The following is a 10,598-nucleotide window of genomic DNA, read 5'->3' as shown; positions in this document are numbered from 1 at the left end:
ACGAAACTAAAGGCTGCCAAATCCACTTTGGATAAGGCAGCACTTGCGGCGGATAATGCTAATAGTAAAGTCTTGAATGCTATTTTCTGTAGTATCTCTCCAGAAGAATTTCACAAGATTTCATATATCACTATTGCTAAGGAAGCATGGAAGATTCTGGAGACTACTTATGAGGGAACGAAGAAAGTGAAAGACACCAAATTATAGATATTGACCACTTACTTTGAGGAGCTCAAGATGAGCAAGGATGAGTCCTTTGACTCTTTCTACAGCAAGTTGAATGAGGTGTTCGTCGGCAAATTTAATTTGGGAGAAAAGACGGGGGATTCTAAAATAGTAAGGAAGATTCTTCAGTCACTACCGGAAAGCTTTCGTGCCAAAGTAACAGCTATTGAAGAGAGCAAAGATCTTGACGACATCAAAGTTCAAGAGTTGGTTGGTTCTTTGTAGACATATGAATTGTCCCCACCTACGCAGAAGAAGAGCAAATCTCTCGCTCTTAAGACAATTGATGAGAGGATAGTATCTCATGATTCTTCGGAAGAAGATGCTGTAGATAAAGATGTGGCGTACCTTGTGAAAAACTTCCGGAAGTTCTTAAAACTTAAGAACAGTAGAAAACCTGGTGACAAAGGGAAATTTCAGAATTCCGGGAAAGAGAAAAGGGAATTCAAAAGGAAAGATGATAGAGAACCCCAACCTTCACATGGAATCTCGTGCTTTGAATGCAACGGACATAGACATTTCAAGAAAGAATGTCCCAATTATTTGAAATCAAAAGGGAAGGTCTATGCCACTACTCTAAGTGACTCAGATTCATCAAATTCTGATTATGAGGAAAGTTGTGACGAAGAAGGAAACTACTCCGCATTCATGACTATTGCACATGTGAAATTCTCAGATGATTTGGGTACACTTGTGAAGGAGCTTGGTGAGCACTCTGATTTGGAATCTATTGGAATAGTTGAGGAATCTGAAGATAAGGAAGTCAGAGAAGTAGTGGGACTACAAGAGACCTACAATTCACTCATTGAGAAGATAGGTGAATATGCTAAGGTGGCTAACGCATCCATTAAGAAGATGAAGAGGGGCGACGAAGATTACAAAACTCTTCTAGTGCAATACAAGGAGACTAAATGTGAAGTGGAGAAAGTGAATGGAGAGCTATTAGAAGCTTACTCAAAAATTCGATTTCTTGAGCATGAAGTACTTTAAGCAAATGCTAAGGTAGACCGTGTCTCCTCCAAGAAACTCAATGAAATGCTTGCTTATCAAAAATCAGTCTCAGACAAGTTCGGAGTGGGATATACTGGAGGGAGTAGCTCATCAGCCAATGCCACCAAAGAAGTGAGGTTTGTGAAGGCCAAAGAGCCAATTGTGGAAGAGTCTATTCCTGATAAGGTTAAGACTGAAAAAAAGAAGAATGTGACTGATTAACGGGTGTTCAATATAGTCCGTAATACATCAAAAGCCAGACATGAAGCTAGAGGAAGATCACTTCCAAGAATACAACGGGGTCTGAGAACGAATCATATTTGTCACTATTGCGGATTGCAAGGACATACCAGACCCAACTGTCATAAGCTGAGAGCGTTAAACAATGCAAGCGCTCCTCAATCACGAGGAAGAAGAAATGACAAGAGGTCTTGGGGTGGTGAGCAAACAAGAAGTCAAAACTGTGATCCTGGAATGATGGACATGATGAAGATGATCGGTGCCTTCACAAATCGCTTGGAAAGCTTCACAAAAGGGTTTGATAGTCCTAACTTTCGTACTCAATCCATTAAGTATATCACCCCAAATGCACATGACATGTGGGTGATGAAGGGTACTCATGCACAAGCATTATAACATGTCCATGCATCAATTCTTCCTATGCTTTGTGATTTTGTTTGGTTGTATTCTTATTGCTTCTGAGTGTTGATTTGTTGTTTGTTTATTTTTTTAATTTTAAAAATGTTTTTACATTTTTTTTTTTATCAATCTTTTCTTACTTTTATGTTAAAAATCCAAAAACACATAAAAAGTAGAAAATCCAAAAAGTTTGATCGACGTTGTTGAGCTTTGTCTTAAAGCATGTTTTGCCTTGTACCTTTGTACTAATGGTTTTTTGCATCTATGAGCTTAACTTGTCTCATATGCACTCATATCTTTGTGGGAAAAATCTTGAAATCTATATGATTGTTGTAAATAGATCTTCAATCTTGTCATGAATAATTAGTGAATGATTTTGTTGATCTTGAGACATACATAGACTTATGTTTATATATCTTCCTACTCTTTATTTTATTGTTTTTTGTTTAAAAAGCTCACCAAATGTAAATCTCCAAATGAAAAGAGATATTGAGCTGTAAAAGCCTGTCGCACATACTAGTATTTGACTAGGAAAAAGGGAAAGTGATCAAAATAAAATATATGATGCCCAAAAAGCCAAAGGCTATCTCATCAAATTGAAATATTAAAACTTTCAAGCATCGATCTCATAAGAGATGTATTGATTCAAAATGATCAAATGATATAATGTATATGGAGCCAAATGAAAAGCTTCAAAGAAATGTACTCAAGTTTATGTGGGAGGTCATATATGCACATTTCTATAATTGAGATGGATCATATTATCTAGTGCTAGTTATGTATGCCTTGGTTGAATTGATCACTGAAACTTCATTTTAGACTAAGGACTATCTCATTTTTTATACCCACATATAACACATAAGTCTATGTTCAATGAATGCCATATTCATTTGTGTGATTGTACTTGTTTAAATGTATTATCACAAGCTCAATCTTTGTTGATCAAACACAAAAATATTTTTAAGTGTTTTAGCTTGTTTTTTAAAAGTATTTTGTTTTTACAAAAATGTCAAAAATTTCAAAAACAGTGTTGCCCTGTTCTGGCGACTCAGTCGCAGGTTAGTCTAGTCGCATACCCCAGTCGTGAGCTCACTTCGAGATTTTTCGTGGCTCACTAGCGAGTCAAGGTCTTAGTCACGAAAAACACTTAGAATTTTTTTCAAAACTTGAGTTTTTATGATTTTTGCGGCTTAGTGTGGCGACTTGTTCAGGGGTGAAAGATCCAGTCGCGAGAGTTACACAGAGATTTTCGCAGCTCACCTGGCGACTGTCTCACGGGTAGACTTTCCAATTGTGAAAAACACTTAGAAAATTTTTCAGGTATCTTCACTTCTATGTGTTTTGCGGCTTACCTGGCGACTGACTGGCGACTTGATTCAGTCACGAAAAATGCGTGTTTTGCACTTTAAGGACAGTATTTAATTTTTTTTTTCTTCAGTTTTTCCCTTGATTTTCTGTGTCTGTTTATTGTCTTCGCCATTTCTCTCTCTCAAACACTCCATGTCTCTCTTCACAAAGCATCCATTTTTGCATCATGTCTACTCCAATCATCAAGAAAAAAGTATGAGTTTTCTCTTTCCTACTTCATTGTACTTGATTTAAGCATTTTTTTCTTGTTTTCTGAGGTGTTTTTATATTTTGAGATATATGTGTTTGTACTTGGGTTTTAATCTTGGCTAAACTCTGTTTCTAGTATTCTAATCTTGTGTGTTATCATGTTTTAGTTTATCAGTGGTAATTGCTTGTTATCTCTCTTACCCATGTTGTTTTTGGTTCGGATTTACTGGGTTTGTGTGTGGGTTTGGCTTGTTCTATATGGTTGTTATTATCTTTAATTACTAAAGATAGTATGTTGCTTCTGCCTTGTGGTTATTGTCTGCTCTGAGTTGGTTCGATCATTTCATTCTCATGAAGTTTTATCTCATTGTCATATGATTAGTGTTGGTTTAATCTAGTTTTCACTGCTTCTGTTCAACTGATTATTACTTGTTGAAGTATGTGGTTGGGCTTGTGCTCTAAAAAGCTCTTAGTTGTTTAAACTGTGCTCTTTGTCACAATAAGATATGCATTATATTGTTGATAGAGTGTTATATGCTTTTCTGATCTATGATACCTCTTTTGTTGTCTGTATCTCAACTGTATATGGACTGAATGGTGATTTCAAACAAATTTTTTTTTCTTAACTGTTGCTAATGTTTGAATTTCATCCATTGTGCTATGTCTTGTTGTGGTCTTTTCTACTTGATTACAAATGGCTCCCACACCTACAAAGAAGAAAACAGCTGCAAAGAAAGTTAACAAAAGGCTGGAAATGGACTATAATCTGTTTAGGTTTGTCTAGCATTTTGAAAGATACAAAGATTTTTTCATGAAGGGAACTATAATCCAAGAGAGGTTTATGGATCTAAATGATTTGAAAGATACCTTCATTCCATAATGTTTTGAAGGTAGAGGATGGGAGAAGTTACTTGGTGACCTACTAGTTGTGTGTGAACCTTTAATAAGGGAAATTTATGCAAATGTGATCATCAGGGAAGATGAGCTAAACTGTTGGATTAGAGGTCATGAGTTCACCATAGATGCTCATGATATTGATGAGGTCCTAGGACTTAAGGGATTAGAAGATCATGACCTCACAAACTACAAAGACAGGATGCTATCTTTAGACACTATCTAGGCTCAGATTAGTGGTGTTAAAGAAAAGAGATGTGTAAGGTTGAATTTTATCAACCATCTAATTGGCTTTATTCCGTGACCAATTTGCTTGTAATTTAGCACTTAGTAACCCTGTATTTAGGTGGGAATATTGTAAGGGTAGTGTGTGAGAAGATGTGAAGAAAAGCTCAAGAGTGTGCAAGAAAAACAGAGGTTCGCGGCTAGGGCTCGCGGGTGGATCGCGACTACCAAGCCGCCAAAAGTTGGCACGTGAGAGGCACATTGGGAAGCTGAAGGGTCGCGTCAGCTGTCACGCTATAGGACAAAAGTCCCAGGCTGGCCAGGCCGTTACGTCGCGACTTGAACTCGCGACTTGAACAAGCCGTGAGACCAAGTCGCCAACTTGCCCTATTTGGCAAAAACTAACGTTTTGCATTCCCTTCTCACCCTACTATATATACACCCTTATACCCATCATATTGTGAGAGCTTCCAGAGAGAATTTTGTGAGAGAAAACCTTAGAGAAAAACAAGATTGTCTCATCCCCAATCTTCATTTAAAGAGACTCTACAAATTCCTCTACTCTCTCCCTCTCCATTGTCATACCCTTGAGAGGTTATTTACCAAACCCTTATCTCACCACACCCACGTCTGTGAGAAGGTCCATTTGGTGCTTAGGGAAGCAGTTTGGGAAGGAACCAATATACATTGGTTGATGCTATGGTCAAGTAGCAGAATTCAAGAAGCTAAAGAAGAAATAGGTTCGGCGTAACCTCGTTGGAGCAAGAAACTTGGAGGGCTTAGGTACTTAGGTAGATTAGGCTTGGAGGGTCTTCTGTTGTTCATGTATCCCAACTATATTCTTTAGTGGATTTTATCACCGCTTGGAGGGCAGCGGAGAGGTTTTATGCTGAGGACTTCGGTTTCCTCTTCGATAACACATCGTGTGTTGTCCATGTGTTTGCATCTCTCTTTCCTTTATCTTTGCCTTATATTTACTGCTGTGGATGTGTTTATATTTAGCTTAGATTGTTTTATCAATTCTGTTATAAGCTTGTTATCATATTCCGCACATTAATTGTTTGATATAAAGCTTGAATTAGTATTTTTGTATCTGGGGGTCTAAACGTTCAAGGGTGTTTCATACCCATATTGAACTTTCAATTGGTATCAGAGCGGGTACATTTGTGTGGTTTTAATACCTGAGTGTGATCCTTAACCCCTTGTTGAGATGGATAGGTCTCAATCTCTCACTATTGCACCATTTTTTTATGGTAATAATTATGCTTTCTGGAAAGTCCGAATGAGAGCATTTTTATGCTCTATAGAAGATACCATTTGGGATGCGGTTGAGATAGGTTGGACTAAACCAGAGGATCCTAAGGCCAATTGGGATAAGGCAGCTCTTGCAGCAGCCAATGCTAATAGTAAAGTTTTAAATGCTATTTTCTGTGCTATGTCTCCTGATGAATCCTACAGGATATCTCACATGACTGTGGCCAAGGAAGCTTGGAAAATTTTGGAGACAACTTATGAGGGGACTAAAAAGGTGAAGGACACAAAGCTTCAAATGCTTACCACCAAATTTAAAGAGCTCAAGATGGGTGAAGATGAATCGTTTGATTCATTCTATGGGAAGCTCAGCGAAATTGTCATTGCTAAACTCAATCTTAGTGAGAAGATTGAAGATACCAAGGTGTTGAGAAAATTTTTGAGGTCCTTGCCTGAAAGTTTTAGAGCAAAAGTCACAGCCATAGAGGAGAGTAAAGACTTGGATGAGATCAAAATTCAAGAGCTGATTGGGTCTCTCCAAACATATGAACTGGGACTGCCTTCACACAAGACGAGTAAATCATTTGCTCTCAAAACCATCACCGAAAGAATGGATGATCCCTCCGAAGAAGATGAAGTGGAAAAGGAAGTGGCATATCTTGTGAAGAACTTCCGAAAATTTCTGAAGATGAAGGGCAGTGGGAAACCATTTAATAGAGGGAAATTCTCATCTTCAAGAGGTGATAAGAAAGAGTTTACGAGGAAAGAAGGGAAGGAGTCTCAATCTCCTTCGGACATTGTGTGCTTCGAATGCAACGGACATGGACACTTCAAAAAGGAATGTCCAAATTATTTGAAGTCAAAAGAAAAGATTTATGCCACTACTTTAAGTGACTCAAACTCATCAAAATCTGACTCTGAAGAAAGCTGTGACGGAGAAGGAAATTACTCAGCATTCATGACCATTGCACATGTGGGATCTTCAGATGATTTGAGTACTCTTGTGAATGAGCTGGGTGAATGTTCTGATGAGGAGTCCATTGGGATTGTTGAAGAATCAAAAGCTGAAGAAGAAGAAGACGCATCCAGCCTTTAAAAGAATTACACAATACTTCTTGAGAAATCAGGAGAGTATCAAAGGTGGCAAAGGCAGCCGTGAAGAAAATTAAGAGAGCTGAGGAAGATTTCAAAAGCCTACTGGTTAGATATAAGGAGGCAAAGTGTGAGATTGAAGCACTTAATGGTGAGCTATCAGAAGCTTACACGAAGGTGAGGTTTCTCGAGCAAGAGGTAGTACAAGCTCATGCCAAGGTAGATAGGGTCTCCTCCAGGAAGCTAGATGATGTTATTTCATCTCAAAGACATGCCTCAGACAAGTCCGGGTTGGGATATACCGGAGGGAGCAGCTCATCAGACAAAGTCACCAAGGAAGTAAAGTTTGTGAAAAACAAAGAGACGGCTGTTGATAAGTCTACTCCAGAGATAGTTGAGGCTGAGAAGAAAAAGAATGTGGCTAATCAACGAATGTTTAACAAGTCCCGAAATCAATCTGAAGTCAGATTTGGAGCTAGAGGAAGATCTCTCCCAAGACAGCAGCAGGGTCCTAGAATAAACTATATTTGTCACTATTGCGGATTGCAAGGACACACTAGACCAAACTGTCAAAAGCTAAGAGCAGACAACAATTCGAGTGTATCTCGGTCCCGAGGAAGAAGAAATGACTTGAGGTCTTGGAGTGGTGAGCAATCAAGGAGCCAAAACCGTGATTCCGAAATGACGGACATGATGAAAATGATTGGCGCCTTCACCACTTGCTTGGAGAGCTTCAATAGGAGGTTTGAAAGTCCTAACTCTCGTACCCGATCCGTCAAGGATATCACCCCAAACGCACGTGACGTGTGGGTGACAAAGGGTACTCATGCATAAGCATTATAACATGCCCATGCATCAATTCTTCCTATGCTTTGTGGATATGATTGGTTATTTGCGTTGTGTTTTTGAGTATCTGTTTAATTTGTGGTTTGTTTGTGTTTAAAATGCTTTTACATTTTTCTTGTTTTTGATCATTCTTCTACTGCTTTCATGTCAAAAATCCAAAAACTCATAAAAGGTTGAAAATCCAAAAAGTTTGATCACTTTGTTGAGTTTTGTCTCATAGCATGTTTAGCCTTGTACCTTTGTACTAATGGCTATGTGCATTTAACGAGTTTAGCTTGTCTCTCATGCACTCATATCATTGTGGAAGAAATTCTGAAATCTATGTGATTGTTGTAAATAGATCTTCAACTTTATCATGAATGATTAGTGAATGGTTTTGTTGATCTTGAGACATGCATAAACTCATACCTATATATCTTCCCACCTTTTATTTTTTGCTTTAAAGAGCTCTCTAACTGTAAATCTCCAAATGAAAAGAGATATAGAGCTGCAAAAGCCTGTCGCACATACTAGTATTTGACTAGGAAAAAGGGAAAGCGACCAAAATAAATTGTATGATGCTCATAAAGCCAAAGGCTAACTCAGTAATTGAAATATCAAAAATTTTAGGCATCTATCTCACAATGAGAGTTTCTTTGCTCAAAAATGACAAATGATATGTTGAATATGGAGCCAAATGAAAAGTTTCAAAGAATTGTTATCAAGTTCTTGTGGGAGGTCATATATGCATGCTTCTATAATTGAGATAGGTCACATTATCTAGTGCTAGTCGTGTATGCCTTGATTGAATTGATCATTGAAACTTCACATTGGACTAAGGACTATCTCATTTTTGATATCCATACACGACACACAAGTCTATGTTCAATGAATACCATATTCATTTGTGTGATTGTACTTGATTAAATGTGTTTTCACATGCTCAATCTTTGTTGGTCAAACACAAAAAGATTTTTGAGTGTTTTGTTTTGTTTTTGGAAAGTACTTTGCTTTTACAAAAATGTAAAATTTTTTTCAAAAACAGTGTTGCCCTGTTTTGGCGACTAAGTCGCGGGTTGGTCCAGTTGCATGTACCAGTCGCGAGCTCACTCAGAGATTTTTCTCGACTTACTGGCGAGTCAGTACTCTAGTCGCGAAAAAGACTTAGAAAATTTTTCCAAAATTTGAGTTTTGCACTTTTCGCAGGTCAGTGTGGCGATTGGTTCGCGGGTGGAAGGTCCAGTCGCGAGAGGTACTCAGGGATTTTCGCGATTCATATCGCAACTATCTTGCGGGTAGACCTTCCAATCGCGAAAAACACTTAGAGAAATTCTCAAGTATCTTTTCTTCATAGTGTTTCGCGGCTTAACCTAGCGACTTGCTGGCGACTTGATCCAGTCGCGAAAAACTCGTGTTTTGCGTTTTGAAGACAATTTTAAAATTTTTTTCAGTTTTCCCTTGTACTTGTGTGATTGTTCATTATCTTCCTCATTTTACTCCCACAAACACTCCGAGTTTCTCGTTGAAAATCTTCCATTTCTACATCATTTTCTCTCAAATCTTCAACAAAAAGGTATGGGTTTTTCCTTCCTTACCCCTCATTCTTCCTGATTTGGGCAATTTTTTTGTTGTGTGAAGATGTTGTTGTGTATTGTGATTCATCATATTCGAACATGGGTTTCTGATTTTCGGATTATACTGTATGTTTGTGCTGGTCCATACACTGATCATCTCTATCTTGTGTACCTATTGAGGTGTTAGGTGTTTATACACACTCATTGTCATATTTTGAACCTCAATTTCAAGTGTTTAGGGTTTTCTCCATTATCCATGGTATGGCACTGACACAATGCTAATAATGTCTACTGTTTTGTTTGGTGTTTATGTGTGTATTAAATCATAGTGCAGAGTGAAAATGTCTCCATTCAAGCGATTAGCTGTGAAAGGAGGAAGCAGCAAAGGGAAGGAATATGTCATTGAAATTGATGATTTCTCTCCTAGACCAAAGCGGGCTCGTTCCCCATCTGGTGTGTTCGATCCCAATGAGTTTCGATCGTATGCTGCCTTTCAGACTCATGAAAATTACTTCAAAAAGGCGACACCTCTGATTGAAAGAGTCTTTGACCAACATTCTTTGTTTGACACCAACATTCCTCAATGGTTTGCTTGCAAGGGCTGGAATTATCTCCTCTCTGACCTTGATGATGCATTTGAAGATCTGGTAAAAGAGTTTTATGCCAATGCAATTGTTGAAGGAGATGAACTTAAGTGCTGGGTTAGAGGAAAAAGTTTCTCGGTCTCTCCCACATATCTAGCAGAGATTCTGCACATCAACAGGCCAATACTTGGGATCTCACCGGTCTATGATGATCTTCATCCAGATGAAGAATTACTTAAAGCAGCTCTTGGGGACAATCTAGAATTTTCCTCAAATGGGAACTCAGTCAGTGTTTCATCTCTTCCTCCAACATTGAGGGTGTTCACGATCGTCATGTTTCACAACATGTATCCCCTATCCAGCACAGGGTATATGAATCTCGGGCGTGCACTGTTTCTTCATGATCTGATTTCTGATGTCGAGATTGACATCTATGCTCATATCTTTCATATCCTTCGCAAAACTATTCTAAGAACAGAATCAAGGATGTGCATCCCATTTTGCTGTCTCATCTCACGGATTCTGAAGCGTTAAGGAATCCATCCGTCTGAGAATGAAGTTCCCTGCGCAAAACCATGTCCAATCAACATGCGCACATTCAACGCTAGCATTGGTCATAGCAAGAAGGGAATCAAAACAGAAGCTTCCGCGTCCCACAGTGGCTCGCGCTCCAGTTCACTCTCCACTGACGACAAGCTAGACTCTATTGTAGCTTCTGTTCATGAGCTGAGTTCAAAGATGT

Source organism: Quercus suber, unplaced genomic scaffold (assembly GCF_002906115.3).
Source record: "Quercus suber isolate HL8 unplaced genomic scaffold, Cork oak 2.0 scaffold_25, whole genome shotgun sequence".
NCBI classification, from domain to species: domain Eukaryota; kingdom Viridiplantae; phylum Streptophyta; class Magnoliopsida; order Fagales; family Fagaceae; genus Quercus; species Quercus suber.
This window is presented reverse-complemented; position numbering follows the sequence as displayed.